Source organism: Aquarana catesbeiana, linkage group LG09, assembly GCF_042186555.1.
Source record: "Aquarana catesbeiana isolate 2022-GZ linkage group LG09, ASM4218655v1, whole genome shotgun sequence".
Taxonomy (NCBI): domain Eukaryota; kingdom Metazoa; phylum Chordata; class Amphibia; order Anura; family Ranidae; genus Aquarana; species Aquarana catesbeiana.
Genome location: NC_133332.1, coordinates 86454117 through 86475370, shown reverse-complemented (window position 1 = coordinate 86475370; position 21254 = coordinate 86454117). Strand labels below are relative to the sequence as shown.

Sequence of the window (21254 nt, the reverse complement as noted above, 5' to 3'; positions counted from 1 at the left end):
GTTTTATTTTCAAAATTTTTAGTCTTTTTTATCGATATTATAATAAAGAATAAAAAAACGAATTTCATTTGGGTACAACGTTGCATGACAGCGTAGTTGCCAGTTAAAGTAACGCAGTGTTGAATAGGAAAATATGGCCTGGTCCCAAAGGGGGGGAAATCTTCAGGAACTAAGGTGGTTAAAACAGAACTAAAACCTCCTATCTTTTAAAGCCAAGGAAAATTCTTGAATGTAACTGTTTTCAAAAACAGTTAAATTGGTGGATTTAGTTCCACTTTACATGCAGTAACCAGGGAGCCTATCAGAATCCTTTCTAAAGAAGTCAGACCAGTACATAGATTCTGATTGGCTGCCATGGGTTACAGCAGTTAAAGAGGAACTGCAGTCTGCTCACATAATTTGTAATAAAAACATATTTGCCCTTCTGAAGCTTCCCTCCAACCATTTTGCATAATATTTTATGTACTGTAATTCTGTACTTGCCAAATATGCTGCAGAAATCTCCCTCCACTGAGTCTGGCTGCAACCATTTTAACTGTGGGCAGCTGAAGCTGCTACCTGTTCACTTCCTGGATTTACACAGACACACAGAGGCACAGCTCCAGCTCTGCAGCTCTCATTGGCCCTCTTATGATTGATCCCCCCTCCATTCCTGGCAAACGCTCACAAGAGTGAGAGAGAGAGAGTTGTGCATGATGTCATAAGCCTAGGCTTTTTTACCAGACAAGAAACAGGAAGTGGGCTGTATAAGGTATTTACTGGCAGAAAAAAAAAAGTTTTACGCTCCAAAGTTAAAACAACAAGGGCAGAGGATTTAATAGATGGAAAGTTGAAAAAATTTCTGAAGGTCTGCTTTAAGCATAAGAGCTCTTTATTGAATAAAGAATATATATTTTTTGTCTTATTAATAACTGTGCTTGGGGTTTAAAAGGCAGATTACACAACTGAAAAAAAAAAAACAAGAAAACAAACAATGTGGATGAAAGAGTAAAGCTACTTTATTGTACAGATTGTCATGTAATGAGAAACAATCGGTGCATAAGGGAAAATGGCAGTCAGACTGAATCCCCTGACTTTATGAGCTTAGATATAGGATTTAGTAGGCAAAATGACTGTCATACGTTTATAAAAGCATAGGATGCAGTAAAGCAAAAGGAAAAAAATCAAATCTTTTCATTATTAGCACGTTCCTTTTTTAACAAAGTGAATAGGCAAGTTAGCTGTGCAGGTGACACATATGAAATTGGTTTGATTGCTTTGAGTATATTTGCAATTGGTGGTTCTTCTGCAAGTAGTTAATGGAAATTCTATCTTGCTGGTTTTATTTGCACTACCAGCGACTCCTCTGCAGATCTCCTTAATTGGTCCAGTGGTGGAATGGATGAAGGTATTGACCGGCTTGCACTGCCCATCTGGAGTATATAAAGGATCGTTCATGGTTCTGTTGCAGTTGAATGCAGCGACACTTTGATCGGTGAGATGCTTTGTTTTAAACTTTTCCCATGCCCTGTTGTCTTTTAGTTGGCATTGGGAAAGGCCAAGGAGAATTCCACTGATAACCAGAAGTGTTGTTACTGAAAACATCTTGCCAGTCATGTTCTGAAAAAAAATAAATAAATACAAGCAAAGTAATAAACAGAGATGAAAAGAGCCCCCTTTGTTGGTGTCAGTGTGATGAAGAGCGCCCCTCTTGGTGTCAGTGAGATGAAGAGCGCCCCTCTTGGTGTCAGTGAGATGAAGAGCGCCCCTCTTGGTGTCAGTGAGATGAAGAGTAGCCATGAGTTTGATTTCCATTTTATCAGCAGACTGTGGGCTTTACCTCCAGGATGACCATTGGGTACTACAGAGGAGAAATCAGATGATCTCTTCTCCATACAGTACAGAGAATCTCTGCTCAGAGCTCTCTTAGATGACAGATCCTTTCCAGCTGGGCCCAGGAGAGGAGCAGATTGAATTCTGCCTGTACTCGATCTGTTTGGCCTCAGTGCAGAGGGGAGAATTAGGAGTCTAATAGAACTCTGATATTGCCATAAGGATAGGGTTGCCACCTTTTCTTCAAGCCAAACCCGAACACTTTAGCAGCACAGGGCACATTTTTTTTTTCCGTAGTATGCGCTATAGGATTATAAAAGACCTGGGACATCTTTGGGTGCCCCAAGGAGAATAGTAATGAGGTACTTTGCTGGGAACGGTGGGTGTGTCCAAATTACTCTTGCTGACATCATCACCCCGCCCCCCAGTGATGCCGAACCTGCCCGCAGACAGCCACCCACAGCTCCCAGATAGCAACAGATTTGTGTGTGACTATCTCAGTTACTTGGGGAGCCACAGCCCTGTCTGACAAAATGTGTTCGGTTTCAGTCTGCCTGAAACCCGGACACATGATTCAAAACCTGGACTGTCCGGGTGAATCCTGGACAGGTGGCAACCCTACTTAAGGAGGACCTGCCACCTGTGCTATGCTTTACATAGAGGTCTTACAAGCTCTTGCTATATTTCAGGCTCACTGAGGCCAATACAAAGCATTCTGTGAAAGGGCCAGGAGAGAGGAAGGGGTGGTCAAACAACAGTGCAACCTCCGTGTATAAGAGACTCAGCTCCTATAGTTGCAGCTCCTGTGCTGCAACTATAGGAGCTACACCATCCAGCCTCAATGAAAGTGTAAATATGAAAGTCGTATTAAACCGAAAAACAAAAAGTTTATATATTGCAGCTTACCAGTCCTTAGATGCGGTGGCTGCATTAGTTTAAATTTTTTATGCTTATTCTTCTTTATTTCACCTGGTGATCCTGCCAGTAACACATTTCCTGCCCAAGGGTGTCTGCATTCTGGATGAAATAGTAAAGCAGACACCTTTGGACTGCATCCTTGCAAGCCTGGGGTGGAAGTAGTGCTAGACTAGAAGATTTAGATATAGTTGGCTAACGCTTTATAACAGTTGCGGCTTTTTTCCTTTTTGGATAAAGGTTTAACATAGATGATTAAAAACTTACCATTGTAAGCACCCCTCTCAGTGGTAAATGGTTTGTCTCAACCCTCTAACTGCTCCTTTATCTGAACAGCTTGGTCTGTTAAAGGAAGTGGAAAAACAATAAACTTAATGACAGATTTTCCAGGTGAAAATAAAGGAAAAAGAAGAAAAAATAAAACTAATGCAGCCACCACATCAAAAAATTGGTAAGCTGCAATTTAAAACATTTTTGTTTTAGGGTTTAACACCACTTTAAAAAAAAGTAAAACACCTCATGAGACTTTACATTTTTTAATTAAAAAATTGCCTGGAGTTTAAATAAATAATTCAAATATATATAAAATAATGATATGTAATAAAATAAGATTTATCATTAACTCCAATCTGATGAGCTGGGTCTCTGTTTGTGTTGTATGTCTCCACCTCAGTGTAATAAATAACACCTATTACACTGCCACTTGATTCCCCTCTCTCCGCACATCCCAGGTGCCAGGTGGCTTTTACTATTTGAAGAAGGTGGCTGAAGTCATTTCCGTATCCGCTGACGAAGTACCGCCCCCTGGGACGTGACGCGTGCGGACAGAGGGGAATCGTGTGGCATCACCCACGGCTGTTGCTGATTCTTGTGGTACATGCCTGTGTGCTTTGCACTGAGTTACAGTGCCGTGTTTGTAAGTTTTATTCTCTTTTTATACACAATAAATACCCATTCTGGCAGAGAGTACTATATACTCTTTTTATTCCATGTTTAATCGTGACACCGGAGAGTTTGTTCTTTGTGCTTGGAGGGATCTAGAGCGTACAGAAAAGGATCTGTTTCTCCTATTAGCCTATCCTGGTGATTCCATTCATCTACACAGCATTGATTACCCTATTTGACCCTATTCCTACAGGGGTCCACTTTGGGAGGAGAGCTGCTAATATTACCAGTGATGGAGGCTCTTCACGAAGTCACCTATATGATTTTTCAACATCAGCACTTTATATGGACACTTAAAGTGGTTGTAAACCCTTTTTGCTGACTTTTACCTATAGGTAAGCCTAGAATAAGGCTTACCTATAGGTAGTGTAAATATCTCCTAAATGTGCGCTGTTTAGGAGATATTTCACTTGTAGTGCATCAATGTCGTCATTGGCGCATGCGCTGTGAAGAAACGGACCACCTTGCCGCTTCTTTCCCCAGCGTGTACCGTGACTGACGGCTCCCGCTAATCCATCCAGTCACAGAGCCAGAGTCCGTGGCCCCGGAAGGATGAGGGGTGAAGATGGACACGGCCTGCTCAGGGGACAGCGCAGGCTTTGTTTGCAGGTAGTGTCATATAATGGGCTAGTATGCGATGCATACTAGCCATTATGCTTTTCATTTGCAGGCCTTGTGGGGAGCAAAAGAGGAAGTAAATCCCATCGGGGTTTACTTCCTCTTTAATATTGGTGCTCCTGATTTGTTATTTGATTATTTTAGTTTTAGCGCTGCACTATTTTATTAATATAGTGCTAACTTGGCTTTGCCAAACAAAAACCCTACATGGGTTTGATTGAGAGAATCTCTTTTCTCTGACTTGCAGCAAGGGAAGCTGAAGTGTAACAGCGTGGTATGTCAATTCCATCTAAGGCATGTAGAGATTGTTTTCAGGACTCCCAGTTTGAATGTTTGTCTGTTGTAGTGGAGCATCCCAATCTTTCATAGTCTCTGATAGCTGTCTTAACCTGGCGGTATAATTGTGTCAGGGCTGGGCTCAGACCTTCCTTCTCTGAGCTGGCCACTCAGCTGTCAGCTAATTGCCAGCTCCTATCTCTCCACAGTGACTCACCTGTTGATGTTATCCTGCTCGTCAGTCCTGCTTAAGCCATCCAGCCCCTCTGCCTTTGCCTTGGTCAACATCACAGAGACTTTCTCCTGCACTCCTGTTAAAGACTTGCTTGGTGGACATTCCTTCTGGCTCCAGATCCTGCTTGCTGTTTCACTACGCTGATTCCTGGCTTCCTGACTTTCTGGCTTGTCTGACTATCCATTCTGGTTACCAAAATTTGGCTATGTTTTGACTACGTTTGTTCTATTTACTTTTATTATTAAACAAGTGTGATTTAACTGTACTTCTGTCTCAGTCTGATTCATGGTTTCTGACAGGATGTGAAATGATTTGATACACTGTAATCTTACAGATTATATTACTGTATTGTATGTGTTTTGTTTTTTGCACTTTAATTTGCCCCCGGGCTCCGTCCCCGTGCGTCGCGACGCTCGCAGGGAACGGAGCCCGGCACAGTGATGAATCGAGCCGAGTACACATCCCGCAGACACAGCGGGAGGACATGGTAAGTAACTTTCCCAGGATATCCTGTGATCCTGAGTGTGGCTTGGGGTTACCGCTTTTGGTCATGAAAATTCACCCCGAGCCACACTCAGGATTACCGCCAGGGAGGTTAATAGGGATTTACCTTGTATGGTAATGGGAGCCACAAATCCTAGTGGAACGTATAGACTGTTTACTACTGAAAGAGCACCATGTATGGTAAATTGCTTGTCTGCAGAGCTGAATTGAAAGTCGAAGGTGTCTTTTTAAGTTCCACCGTAAGCCCAGACTTCTGTGAACAGGAGGCAAATCTTTAAATACTGTGGCATGATCGCCAGGCTATAAGGCTTTCATCACAGCAGCACTGTTTAAGGCAATCTTATGGAGTCTGAGGTTGGCCTCAGAAAGCATACCTTGTGTCCTTTGGAGCAGGTCTAGGACTTCTTCATCTGTGGGTAAGAATTTGAGTCTATCGTTCATTTAGAAGTCTCTCTCAATGAAGTGTCCAGCATCTGCATTCTGCACCATATTCCTTTTCGACATCAAGAGCAGTCCTTTGTAGACTATATGTTGCAACAGCAGGCAAAGGACTGTTTCAGAAGACATATACCTTTTTATGTGGTATTCAATCACTTTGTTGTTTATGTTGTTGTCACAGTTCCACAGAAACCTTGGGAAGTTCCTATGGTCTTCTCTTACTATAAAGCAATGGAACATTTGTTCATTGTCAACACTTATGGCAATTGGCTCTCTTCTGAACCTCATATGTACTCCTGCAAGGTTGTTGGTTAAGTTAGGACCAGTGGGAAGAACATTCAGGGATACTCCTTGATGCTTGGCACTGGAGTCAAACACTACCCTGATTTGGTTTATGTGGATGATACACTCTTAAGAAAGGCAGATACCAGCTCTTGTCATGTTCTAGAAGAGGTGGAGCTGGTTCAGCGTGATCATTGTCAAAGATCCTTTTTATAAAGGCAATGAAATGGTCCTTCATTTCAGGCCTGTTCTTTAGAGTTCGCTGAAGTGAGTTGAATCTGGATAAAGCTTGTTCACGATTATTTGGAAGCCTCACTCTTGTAGTATGAGGTAATAGTGCAACACAGCTGTTAGATTCATCTTTGAAAAATTCACTGTCCATTATTACGATGAACTCTCTATCTTCAACTGACAAGGCTATTCTGTCGTCATTGCGTGTAGTACAAAACACTGTGCTGCCTAAGTTGTCATCACAGGGAATGGGAGTAACATCAGATACCTGGATGATGTCAAGAGGCTTCTCCTTTACTTCATAATGATGAGTGCATTGTCTGAAGTGAGATGCATGCCCATTTCTTAAAAAGTGAGTTTTGAAAGAGTTGATCTCTGATTATGTGCGCATTCTATTCAAGCATACATCGCCCATTATTACCCAGGCTAGATCAAGTCTTTGTGCATATTGGGCATCGTCAGATCCAACGCTCTGTTGGTGTACTTTATGTACTCTGAGAATGTCTCTTCCCAGCAAGACTAATATTTCAGCATCCTGAGGAATACCCAAAAATGGAACTTCCGCTTTTCCGGTTCTCCCCCCCCTCCAGTCTCACATTGGCACCTTTCAGGGGGGAGGGGGGAGCAGATACCTGTCTAATACAGGTATTTTGCTCCTACTTCCGGGCATAGATACCCTAGCCGCACGCGGGTATGTACGCCACTTGCCGCCCCCCCCCGCTGTATTCTAGGAGACACACGGGTCCCAGAAAACAGCAGGGACCAGTGGGATAGCGCAGCATGAGTCACGCATGCGCAGTAGGGTACCAGGAAGTGAAGCCGCAAGGCTTCACTTCCTGATTTGTTTACCGAGGATGGCGGCGGCAGCACCCGACAGGGAAGGACAGAACGGCTTCGGTTGCCAACATCGCGGGCGCCCTGGACAGGTGAGTGTCCTTATTTTAAAAGTCAGCAGCTGCAGTATTTGTAGCTGCTGACTTTAAAAAAAAATAAAAAATAGGCGGAACTCTGCTTTAAGTGGGGATGGTGATACGCAGCTTCTGGAGTAGGAATTTCTTCCCTGTTGTCTGGTATTTGGTCGCACCCGACTAATGTTGGCAAGGGTATGCCCTTTCTTGCCTTTGCTTTGATATGGGAGACCATGAACCCGTCAGCCCTTCTGTCGTAGGTTTTTACATGACCAGAACAGGTGTTGAGAGTTTATGGTGTTGCATGTCCCTTTATGCCAAAGATCTCAAAGAATGTAGGTTTTAGCAGGGATCTGTTGCTCTGCTCATCTATTATGGCATACATCCTGGTAGCTTTCTCAGGTTGATTCTTCGGATATGTGTGGTGTTCAGGAAGGTTAGCCTAGTTAGACAGGGGTCTGACTTTGCCAACTTTAGCTCCATGAGGAGGTTGCTTAGTTCTTGAAGCTTGCGATGATCTTTGTTTCCTGTTATTCGAAAGTTTTGCTGTCTCTTGAATAGAGCACTCCCTATGGCCCCAGAGCTACCCTAGGTTTGCTCAAGTCTTGCTGATACAGCAGCAAGACCTGCATCTGGGAGGTCATCTTGTACTGGTCTCAGTATTTTAACACGATCTGCAGATTCTGGCCCCAGCCACTTTATGAGCAAATAAAGTTTCTCCTTGACAGGAAGGTTGAGATCAACAATAGCAGCTTTGAAGTTTGATCTTCAAGCCCTATAGTTCTCTGGACAGTTGTCGAACCTCGAGAGGCTAATGTTAATGAGCTTGTGGCGAATCATATCTGGCAAAGTCAGACAGGTCTGATCTCTCTCTTTGGTGAGAAAGTTACTTGTGGGACACCTTGGGTGTGAAAGTTCTCTGGTGAATAAGGGTGAGGTTTACCAGGATATAATGACATTGCAAAAGCATTTAGCTTAGGCTCTATTCACACCCAGGCGACTCCAAATCGCAGCAAAACGTGGAATGCATTTGCAATGCCATTTGCCATTACTTTTTAATGGCATCCCAATCGTGGGACAATCATGGCAAAACCACGCAAACAAAATGGTGGGATGCGTGTCGCCCAAAAGAAGTGAACTTTTGGGCGACGCGCGTCCCGCCATTTTGTTTGCATGATTTGTCACGCGATAATCGTGATAAAATTGCGCAGTAATTGGGGTGCCATTAAGAATTAATGGCATCGCAAACGTGTTCCGCGTTTTGCCACGATTTGGAATCGTGGGCAGAATCCTGGCTATTCCACCCGCAATTCCAAATGCCTAGGTGTGAATGAAGTCTTAGTCTCTAAGGCTTCTGATGGCTGTTGCTTGAACTGTGGCTTGTCGCTGGGAGTCACTTTGTTGTTGGCAGGAGGTAATGTGGTTTGCTGTGTAGAGCAATTTTTACGCAAACCGTTAGACAGGATAATTTGGTTGCAGACCGACTGATGAGTTGAGCTGGGAATTGTCTTTGGTTTTATTTTGCACGTGTTGCCCTTCGTGCTCCTTGCTGTGAAGGCCAGATATAGGTGGGGACAGTGGCCAGTTGTTTGTTACTGATGTAATATTGGTGAGGGGACACACTGGGCACCTTTGCTGCAAGTAAAGAGGCCTGTTCTCATCTAAAAACAGTATTCCTTTTGGATAATCAAATTTGTAACTGGAGAAAGATATCTATCCCTTGAAGAAAAAGCTGCATTTTTTAGGGGCCCCATTAGATAGGCTGCCCCATGATTTCTGACAGCGGCCCTGCTTATAACCACAAGATATACCTGGCACTATGCCCAGACATGTTGGCGGGAAAAAAGGAAGGAACTTTAACCACTTCAGCCCCGGAAGGATTTAACCCCTTAATGATCAGGCCATTTTTTGCGATACACAACTGACAATTTCGTGGTCGTGCCTGAATAAAATTTATGTCCTTTTTTTTCCCACAAATATAGCTTTCTTTTGGTGGTATTTGATCACCTCTACGGCTTTTATTTTTTGCGCTATAAACAAAAAAAGACCGTCAATTTTGAAAAAAAGCAATATTTTTTACTTTCTGCTATGATACATATCAAAAAAAAAAAAAATGTAAATCTAATTTCTTTATCCTTTTAGGACAATATGTATTCTTCCACATATTTTTGGTAAAAAAAAAAATCCCAATAAGCGTATATTGATTGGTTTGCGCAAAAAAATTATAGCGTCTACAAACTAAGGAATAGATTTATGGCATTTAAAAATTTTTTTTTTTATTGTTTTTACAATGTAATGTTTTTACTAGTAATGGCGGCGATGATCGGCGGACAAATCTGACATTCTGATCTCTGTGTACTTCCCTGTCAGATAGAGGATCTGCTTTGTTTACATATCCCAATTATAAAATATAGATTATGATAACACTTATGAATGAACAAATCTTATATACCAGCCTTTTTTTAACCTTTTTAACCTTTTTAACCCTCGGAATAACTTTCTGGCCTCAGGGAACCCTTGCTAAAATTCCCATATCTCCATCTAATGATACATTAGTGTGATGATCAGTGGGAAGAGTTCTTCTTATGCCGCGTACACACGGTCGGACTTTTCGTCTACAAAAGTCCAACGGACGCCGACGGACTAAAGCTGGCTGGTAATCCGATCGTGTGTGGGCTTCTCCGGACTTTTAGCAGACTTTTTCAGCCTCAAATCCGACGGACTTTAGATTTGAAACATGCTTCAAATCTTTACGTCGTAACTACGATGGTCCGCCGAAAGTCTGTCGGACAGGCGTGTGTACGCGGCATTAGACTTGTGGTCGCTGGGAAGAATTACCCCCTTCTGGATAGCTAAACAGATCAACGGTGTCAGTAGGAACTTATGTGGGAGGCAGCACTTGGTCATTGTTCAAGGAACCCCTAGCAACCTCTGGAGCAGTGGCGGCCGGTGGTAATTTCCCTTGTGGGGGCGACATACAGTCCCCCCAGTCGGTCGGTATGTCAGAGGGACAATTAAAATTTCGGCCGTATTTTTACCATGCATATTGTCCCATATGGTACTGTTCCTGTGTGTATCCAGGGTAGCTGGTTGCTTAGATCACTTATTGAATATGAGTCCCCCCCCCATAAATTGTAGAAGACACAGGTTTAATCCAAAATTTGGGCCTGGCCCTTTGCCCCCTATATTGTTTCATATGATACCATGCACACCAAGGTTAGCTGGCCACTCAATCTATCCATTTACTGAATACGAGTCTCTCCTATAGATTGTAAAAGGCATAGGCACTATATAAAATTTGGGCTGTGTGTTTTTACCGCCCATATTGTCTCACACGGTACTACTCATGTGTATACCCAGGATAGCTGGTTTCTTAGATCATCTATTGAATAAGAGTCTCCCTCATAGATTGCAGAAGACAGAGGTTTAATCTAAAATTTGGGCCGTATTTTTTACCGCTTATTTTTTACCACCTATATTTTTTACTGCCCATATTGCTTCATAGGATACTATGCACGCCCAGGATAGTTGGCCACCCAATCCATCTATTTATTTATTTATTAAATACGAGTCTCTCCTATAGACTGCAGAAGGCATAGGGACTATATAAAATTTGGGCTGTGTTTTTACCGTCCACATTGTTCCATATGGTACTGTTCCTGTGTATGCCTAGGTTAATGGGTTTCTTAGATCATTTATTTAATATGAGTCTCTTTTTATAGATCACAGAAGACATAGGTTTAATCTAAAATTTGGGTTGTGTGTTTTTACCGCCCATATTGTTTCACAGGATACTATGCATGCCCAGGATAGTTGGCCATTCAATCCATCTATTTATCTACTAAATACGAGTCTCTCCTATAGATTACAGAAGGCATAGGGAGTATATTAAATTTGGGCCATACTTTTATCGCCCACATTGTTCCATATATAGATATAAATATAGATATAGATATAGATATAGATATATATCTATATCTATATCTATATCTATATATATATAAATTTTGAATCTATCTATCTAGTTAGGACCGACCAGGTTACTGAGGTCATACGGAATGGATAACCAATGGTTGTCTTTGCTCTGTATGAACCATATACCATTGATTTGGTCTTTTTTGTCTCATCCTGTACTTCTCCTTTTTCCATCTCTATACCCAGATAGCTTCCCCATGTTTGTGATCAATGTTTTTATTGTGGGGTTAGTTATATTATTATATATGTATCTACATATATATTTACACAGGTCTAATGGAGTACAGGAAACGTGCATTTATCTTTAACCATTGGGATATAAATAGGTTATAATGTTTTCAATGTTGGTATGCTTTCTCTTTTCTATATACATTTTTATATATATTCCATATGTATACACTGTTTCCTGTTTTCTCATAGCACATGGACTGTCTATATTGGTATATCTTCATTACTACTGCTAATTTTATTTTTAATAGATATCCAAATATGTGCAAGTTTATATGTCTATGTCTTTCTCTTTCTTATTAATGTTTTATGTGAATCACATGGGGCTAAAAAGAAGTCTGCAATTTAATGATCTGTATCACCTGTTGCTATACTAGATAGGTGTATATAAGGAAAACAATGCTGACTTATCTTTGGAATGAATAAGCGCACCTGTTAGTGTGTGAAATGCATCTACCATTTGAACTGTTTGTAACACTTGGGATGTTCGTTCATTAAATACGAATTTTGATGGATCTTGGAGTGCAGCCATTTCTTCAGTGTCGCCGGTATGTCAGTCGGCCAGCGGGTCTGGTGCACTTACCCCATCAGCGGTGCTTCTCCCGGACACTCGGCGGCGGCGCGGCTCTCCCCTCCCCTGCTCTCCAAAGACGAGACTCTGGCTTTTGTTTCCTCCTCCTCAGCGGCCAATCGGGAGTCTTCTCTTTTCGACCAATCAGAAAACTGGTCTCAGATCTGATTGGCCGGATTGAGGATCAGTGTTACAACAGCGAATATCTATTCTCTGTTGTAACACCTGGGCGGGCTCATGGCGCAATGCTCTGCGCCACGAGCTCACATATTTTGAAGCCTATTGGAGCCTATGGCTCTAATCAGCTGCTTCAAAAATACACCCCCGCCACTGTATTTCAGGCGCTTGGCATCCGAAAAGGGGCCGCATGCCTGCATAGGGGGTGGCAGCGGCGGCCATGGATAGATTTATGCAATGCTTGAATCTATCCATTATTCATAGAGGGGAGTGGCGTGGAGAGAGGGGGCGGAGCCCAGGCGCCCCTAATGGACAAGCCGCCACTGCTCTGGAGGAATCCTAGGGTACCATGGAACCCTGCTATATACAATATGCACTTTATCATTCTATCAGCCTTAAAATATACAAAGCAAAGTTAGTACTCTACCCCCATTACAGCAGCAAGCAACAAACGGTTAATAATATCCCAGAATTCCCCTGGCACAGAAAGACTCTGTAATCTCTAGTGCTAATAGAACTATGGGTTTCTTCTCCTGGTAACTTAACTCTTTGTTTACTACCAAAGCAAACAAATCTCTCTCTGCCCCCACTGCAAAGTTTTCCTCTCATATTTTTGTTTTTTAACTAAATTACCAGCAAAGGTACATGGCAAGATAAAAGAAAAGAAAAGATGCTTACCGTGATCTTGACGGATAATGCCCAAAACTTCTACCACCACGAATGAAAGATCGGGGAAACCGTCTGTTTATCTTATCTGTCTGTCTGTGCCAGTGGTAGCTACATGTTAACTACAACTTATATATATATACAATATAAAGGGAGGGAATAATATACTCTTGTCCAGTAATATGTCAATACGTCACCAATGCATTGCCAATACGTATACTTATGGCGTAATTACAGGCTGGTATTAAAACAGTAGATAACAGTAAATAAATGCAAAATTAAGCAATAGTAAGATAAAATAATGTTAAAGTTACAGTTAAAGTTACTTCCTCTTTTCCCACCAACACCAGGTACATCTTGTGATTAGAAGTTTCCAAATACTTGCTACATTAATTTCTACAATCAAGCTTGCATATTTAAAACAAGTTACATTGAATCAATATGTTAAGGGTAATTCTAACAAACTCAAGCAAGATAGTATAACAAGGTTAAAGGGGAACGCTAACTATTCCTAACAGGGACAATTGCATATTACCTATTACCCATAGGTCAAAGTGGAAGGTGAGCTGCTATTGATGGCAGTGTGTGTGGCACATTATGTGTGTTCACTTCACAAAGGTTAATCTTTCAAGTGTCTGAGGAGTGTTTTAAAGAGCACAGCACATTGACTTTTTATAAATGTATATTGGCACTGCACATAGACATTTATTGATTGAATATTATTTGAATGTTTATTATTTGAATATTTATGTACACTGAATGTACATGGGGTATTATTATTTAATTTCGACTCATGGCTATATTCTTAAAATTTCTGTGTTAACCAGGGCAGCCAGTCCATTAAGAGTGAACGGGCATCGCCCCCTCTATCCTCGCCACCCCCTATATTGTTAATGGATAAATTCATGCATAGCATAATTCTATCCACGGCTGCCGCGGCCACCCCCTATTCAGGTGTCTATATTACACAGTGGGGCTGTGTTTTTGAAGCACCTGATTAGAGCCATAGGCTCTAATAGGCTACATACATACATACTAATAGGGTGGACTCGGAGTGTAAAGCATTGCGCTCGGAGCCCACCCAGGTGTGTTAGAAAAGCAAACAAATATTCACTTTTCTAACACTGAATTGCCTCTGCGCCAATCAGGAAGCGCGGGTCTGTTACCCGTTTCACGATTGGCTGAAAGGTCAGGTGATCCTATTGGATGCCCAGGAGGAGGGGAGGAGACGCACGCTGGAAGCTGTTGTGATCTCAGAAGAGAAAAGACAGGAGATGCTGCCAGATGCCCACCACAGCCTGATTCCCTGCCAGCCAATCACCGCCGCTGTGTGTCCGCCAATCCCCGATGTGCCCGCCAATCTGACGGTTTGAGGTGCTGTGGGGGGGGGGTGGTTGTTTGCCGTCCCCCAAACAAAAAAACACCAGCCGCCACTGGTGTCAACTTTGTTTTTTTTTTTTTACTTTGGTGTACTTTGGTTTTTCCCAATCGCTATGTGTGAAGTGCCTTTTTTTTTGCGATTGTTTTTTGGTATGACATTGACATGCATTTATATTTTACGTGTGAAAAACAATAGTGTGGCGCCTTGAACAAAGTAAGTAGATTAGAGTACAATAAATGGTAATAAATGACATGTGAATAAATGGTGCTAAAATATAAAGTCCAATAATCACAGAATAAAGTCCCACAGAGTGTATGATCAGAGAAAACAGATACGGTGTATAACAACTCCAGTGTTCATGAAGATAATCCTCAAAGGTGCTCCAGTGACCAGCCACCAACATTGAGTGAATTAATATCTCACTGGAAAGAATGGCTAACATTAAAACAGCATGTGCACCCAAGCAAACATAGAGGTCTCACAGGAACCACTGCAACATGAGAACTTCAATGACATCTCATATGCTTCCAACCGATGCCAGTTCAGCTGAGGAGAGGGTGAGAATTGCGTCTTTTTCTGTTGATGATAAAGCATCTGTTGTTTTAATATATAACACAGCGCAGATAATACCATTTACAATATTTTAGGTGAATGGTGGTGCTCCCTGGTGGCTTCCCTTGGTCATCTGCACACTGGCTGGAGTTGTATAGTGGTTGGTCTGGCGCTTTTGTGTTCCCCTCTGCGGGCGGGCGACTCTCCGGTGGATGGGTGGTGCTGGGGATGCTGGTTGTGGTGTCTTGGCCTGCATTTTCCACAGCCTGACTGGCTGTGCCAGCAGGAATTTTGCCCTGAATGAATGTGTAATAAATCCGTGCTACAGATGTGGGATTTAATTAATTTGGGTCAGCAGCAAGTACTATGTCACAAAATATGTGAAAATAAATGTCAATGGGGATACCTCTGGGCTGTCATGGGCAAATTTGGCTTTGGCGAGGGGTTCTTATCCTGGGTGAACCTGTTGTACTGCTCACCTCGGGCGGTCGTTACAGAGGCGGGACACATTTCTTTACCATTCTACATGCATAGGGGCACTCGTCAGGGGTGCCCACTCTCCCCGCTCCTCTTTGCCATCGCCATTGAGCCCATGGCAGCCTTGATTAGAGCAAATCTGGGTGCGTGCAGATTTCAATATGGAAAGATCCAAGAGAAGCTAATGCTATATGCAGACGACACCATGCTACTTCTGGGAGACACAGCTGACTCCCTGAAGGAAGACATGAAAGTGATCGAACGATTTGGGACCTATTCAGGACTTGTAATTAATAGGACCAAATCCTTACTCCTGCTACTGGATGTGAATCCGGATAGCAGAGGGCAACCGATACACAAGGTACCGGTGACTACCTACTTCAAGTATCTGGGAGTCCAGATCACTTCAGAACTGCGTGAATTTATCTCCCTCAATCTGACCCCGCTATTAAATAGGATCCGTGATAGAGCCAAAATTTGGTCCCGCCTTAAGATGTCCCTAGTGGGGAGGGTTAATCTCATAAAAATTTATTTTTATGCCCCAACTTTTATATATCCTACACAACACACCAGTGGCGATCCCTCTGAAAATGTTCCAAATAATTTATTCCATCTTTAGGGCCTTTATATGGCTAGACAAACCCCCAAGGATAAAATTAGAACAATTGCAAAAATCCAAGGACACGGGAGGCCTCGCTCTCCCTAATTCTTGGGTTTATTACTTGGCGGCTCAGGCGCAACATATCGCCCGAGCTATGCCAGAGGATCCGGGAATAGAGGACGGGAACTTACATTCCGAACCCATTAGAGCCCTAATGTGCTATGCCACCGGTCTCAAAGACGTACCCACGGGTATGGAGGCCTTGGCATATGCTAAGTCTAATAAACGATTTCCCATATACGTCCTGATGCAAAAAATATGGAACAAGCTTAGACAGCTACAAGAAGTAGAGGGCTTTACCGGGTACATCCCAATATGGGCCAATGGACACTATGAGGAGTTGCAGTCGTTGGATTGTGGGGCTCGGTGGAGAAGACATGGGGTCACGCATTTGCAACCAATATTTGCCGCAGGTAGACTGATTCCCTTCCCTGCGTTGAGGGAGCAATTTCACCTCCCGCAATCAATGCTCTTCTATTATATGCAACTGCAACATGCGATGGTGGCACAGTCCGAGGGGGCCCCGTGGACTCTCTCACCGACCCCGATATTCCGATATATGGCTGAGGTGTCCCAGTATAAGGGCTTCATCTCTAGATCCTATTCCATGATTCTTTTTTTTTTGTAAATTCTTATTAAAGGGTTTTTAAACAGAAAAAGATACATACAAACATTGAACATAATAAACATTCAGCACTACAATTCCCAGCACCAGTGTACAATGCAACTCCCATACCAAATAATAACAGACATCAGAAATCCTTCCATATTAAACCCTAGTAAAGGGGAAAAATGGGGAAAGGGGGAGGACATATACAATGTACAATCATTATATGCAGTATGATATCACCAAATAGCAGTAGTAAAAGAGGTTAAAGGTTCCTATCTAGGCTTACACAAGCCTCACTACCTGCCACATAGTTCATCTATTCACCAGGAGGCAATTAATCTGATGCAGTTGAATTGTCATCTATCCAGCCACCCCACACCTTTTTAAACTTATTTGGTACCCCTCTACTGAGATATGTAGCTTTATACAGAACCTTGTTAATCAATCCCTTCCAGGCCATGAGGGTAGGAGCCAGCGGTTTCGATAAGGTAATCACTTTGCGAGCATAGTACAGGAGCAATGTGAGTAAAGTAAGGATCACATTTTTGGGTGCTAATGTGTCCACCAAGCCCAACAAACAAATTTCAATAGATGGTGTCATAGCAATTGTAGTTACCAACCTAACACAGTCCATCACACCCACCCAGATCCACCGGATGTGCGGGCAGAGCCAAAAAATATGCAAAAAATCTGCTCCAGGTGTATCACACCTCCAGCAGTTCAAGGGGTGCACAGGAAAAATCTTTGCTAATTTAGCGGGGGTGTAGTATATCCTATGAAGAAACTTGAACTGTCTATTCCATGATTCTCAATATTTACCTAGAGGGGTTTCCCCTGGGAACGTCGAGCAAATGGGAGAGAGATGTGGGAACATTTGAGGAGGAACAATGGGAGGAGGCATTACAGACGGTATAACAATGTGGCCCAACAATTGTCCCAGTTATATATAATACCTATGCCCTGTACACACGGTTGGATTTTCCGGCGGAAAAAGTGGGATCGGATTGTGTTGTCGGAAATTTCGATCGTGTGTGGGCTCCACTGGACTTTTTCCGTCGGTCCGATGCTGCATCTACCTAAGTAAGTATGATGGGGGGGGAAAAAAAGAAAACCATACTTCTCTTTTAATGCATTCTATGCATTAAGACAGGGATCTCTAAACTACGGCCCTCCAGCTGTTGCGGAACTACACATCCCATTAAGCATTGTACAATGCTGACATTCGCATACATGACTAGGCATGATGGGAATTGTAGTTCCTGAACAACTGGAGGACCATAATTTGGAGACCCTTGCATTACCATTGCCAACTGGCCTACCCCCCCGGACGAAAACCCAGGTCTTGACATTCCTAGGCACTGCAGGATACTATACGAGGTTTGTTCCCGACTATAGCACGATAGCTAAACCCTGACTGACTTGACCAGAAAGAATCTTCCCTGTCAGGTCCTGTGGTCCCCAGGGTGAAAATGCTTTCCAGCACCTGAAAAAAGCTTTGGTTTCTGCCACAGTTTTGGTTACTCCTGACAAACATTTTTGTGTACATACAGATGCTTCTACCTTCGGGTTGGGAGCTGTGCTAAGCCAAGTGGGAGCCGACGGCTCGAATAGCACAGCGGGTGCACAGACCTGGGAACTAAGCACAGGGATGGTTGGAACCCCTCATAATGGCACAGCAGGTGTCCAGACCCTGGAACCAAGCACATGGTGGAAACCCCTCATAATGGCACAACAGGTATACAAATCTGGGAACTAAGCACAGGGATGGTGAAAACCCCTCATAATGGCACAGCAGGTGTCCAGATTCTGCCACCTGAGCTGTGGATCTCTGCAGCTGCTCCACAGTTACCATGGGCCTCTTGGCTGCTTTTCTGATTAATGCTCTTCTTGCCCGGCCTGTCATTTTAGGTCGACGGCCATGTCTTGGTAGATTTACAGTTGTGCCATACTCTTTCCATTTTCGGAGGATGGATTGAACAGTCCTTCGTGAGATGTTCAAAGCTTGGGATACGTTTATTATAGCCTAACCCTTCTTTAAACTTCTCCCCAACTTTATCCCTGACTTGTCTGGTGTGTTCTTTGGCCTTCATGATGCTGTTTGTTCACTAAGGTTCTCTAACAAACCTCTGAGGGCTTCACAGAACAGCTGTATTTATACTAAGATTAAATTACACACAGTGTTAAACTCCTGCAAGCAGCATCTTTGGAGCGATGAAGGAGCGGTGTATACACCACTTCTCCACTGCTCCTGCCCATTGAAATTAATGGGCAGCGCCGCCGAACTGCCGGAGCGGAGCTCTGCAGGCCGTTTTAACCCTTTTTCGGCTGCTAGCGGGGGTTAAAAGCACCCCGCTAGCGGCTGAAAACCTCCGCAAAAACGACGGTAAAGCATCGCTAAAAATAGCGGCGTTTTACCGTCAACGCCCGCCCGCTCCAGTGTGAAAGCAGCCTTAGGGGTATCAGAACACCTACGACGAGCCGAGAAAAATGAAGTTCAATAGCCAGTGCGGCTCTTCTGCTTGATTCTTCTGCATGCGTGGAATTTTGTGTGTCGGAATTGTCTACACACGATCGGAATTTCCGACAACGAATTTGAGAACCAGCTCTCAAATTTTTCTTGTCGGAAATTCAGACAACAAATGTCTAATGGAGCCTACACATGGTCGGAATTTCGGACAACAAGCTCACATCGAACATTTGTTGTCGGAAATTCCAAACGTGTGTACACGGCATAAGAGTTTAATATTCAACGTAATTGTATTTGATTGTTGCCAATTTCTTTGACCGCGTGTATGAACTACAAATCACCAGTCAATTGGTTTTGTGTGTGTGAGATATATATTCTTTTATATAAATAAATGATCTTTATATATTAATCAGATTTGGAGATAATTGAATATCTGGTAAAAAATCACCTTAGCTTTAAGTGTAAGTTCATCTTTAGAGAAAAATCTGTAAGGTGAACCTACACAGGACGCCCTCCTCACCCAACCCCCCCCCCCCTCAGTCCCGCTGACCTGTTGCGCGGCGAACTCCCGCTCTGAGCCCTGGTAGAGCCGCCTCAGGGGTACGGGGATTAGAAATCCCCTCTGCCTTCACGTGTCTTCTTCCCCGCTGACAGTACAAAACAGATTACAGCGCACACATACAAAAATGACATTTATCCTGCAAGGCTAGTTAAAAATACCTGAACATATTCAAAAATACGGGGGTTTGGTCACACTATATGGTCATATAGTGCTAAGCCCACTTACTGCGACAAAATACCCCGAATTAGTGGGTCCTACCCTAGTAATAGAATGAAAGAACCTGTTCTTCCCCGCTGACAGGACAGGCTACACAGGATCTAATTGGTCGGCGCCGCCCATGTGACGGCGCCGACCCAATCAGAATGCTCTAAAACGTCCCTTCTCTTGCCGTGGTACGTTTTGGAGATTCAGCTGCAGGGATTTCTAAGCCCCAGACCCCTGAAGTGGCTATTCCGGGGCTCAGAACGGGAGATTGCCATGATACCGGTCAGCGGGCCTGGGGGGGGGTTGGGGTGAGGAGGGGGTCCTGTGTAAGTTCACCTTACAGATTTTCCTGTAAAGGTGAACTTACCAGGCAATTTTTTTGTGATACCGCACTGCGTTACTTTAACTGACAATTGCGTGGTCATGCGACACTGTACCCAAACAAAATGTATGTCCTCTTTTTCCCACAAATAGAGCTTTCTTTTGATAGTATTTGAACACCACTGCGCTTTTTATTTATTGCACTATAAACAAAAAAAAGACCGACACTTTTGAAAAAAAAAAAAAAACTATATTTTTTTACTTTATGCTATAAAAACATATCCAATAAAAAAATGTAAAAAATCTAATTTCTTGATAAATTTAGGCCAATGTGTGTTCTGCTACATATTTTTGGTAAAAAAAATCCCATCAAGCGTATATTGATTGGTTTTCACAAAAGTTATAGCGTCTAGAAACGATGGGATATACAGTATACTGGAATTCGTATTTATTTACTAGTAATGGCGGCGATTAGCGACTTATAGCGGAACTGCGATATATCGGCGAACATTCGGGCACTACCTGACACTTTTTGGGAACCAGTGTCACTAATACAGTGATCAGTGCTAAAAATATGCATTGTCACTGTACTAAAGACAGTGGCTGGGAAGGGTTAAACATCTAGGGCAATCAAAGGGTTAAATGTGTGCCTAGCCAGTGTTTTGGTTTACTGTGGGAGATGCATTTACTAGGGGAAGTAATCAATTTTATTCCCTGCTTGTGTTTAAAGCGGGGTTCCACCCACATTTTGAACATTATCTCTATGCATTCTATTCCTTGCCTAGATGCTGACATGCTGTGTAAAAAAATTTAAATCTCCGTAATTACCTTTTTTTTTCTAATCTTCTTAGCACTTCCTGGTTTTCCTCCCATGGGAGTAGGCGTGTTTCTAGCCTCTCCCAGACCTCCCACAGTCCCCTGGGAGCTAGTCTCAGGCTTCCCAGCATGCATTGTGCAACAGCGTCATCACAACATCTCGGTGAATGCTGGGAGCACAGCATTCACCTCATCCAGGAAATACATGCTTGTGGGCTTCAAATGCCCACAATGAAGATGGAAACTGCCTTCAGTGAATTTTATAAGTTATTCTTTACAACAAAATCTGACACAGGCGGACTTATTGCACAGAACATGTGAGTAGATAATCATGAGAAGAAAAGTTTGTGAATGAACTCCAAAAAAAAAAAAAACGATAGATAGGTGGACCCCCGCTTTAATAACAGCGCGCACGCCCCATA

General features: G+C 43.0%; 1 long non-coding RNA gene across 1 annotated transcript; it reads right to left on the bottom strand.

The window, feature by feature from the left end:
* Nucleotides 1-1461: 1461 nt before the first annotated feature.
* LOC141107212 (uncharacterized) lies at nucleotides 1462-12914 on the bottom strand. The gene is made up of 3 exons (XR_012235819.1): nucleotides 12794-12914; nucleotides 2995-3069; nucleotides 1462-1599 (listed from the first exon to the last, which is right to left on the bottom strand). It is a non-coding gene; the product is annotated as an uncharacterized lncRNA (long non-coding RNA).
* Nucleotides 12915-21254: the final 8340 nt, after the last annotated feature.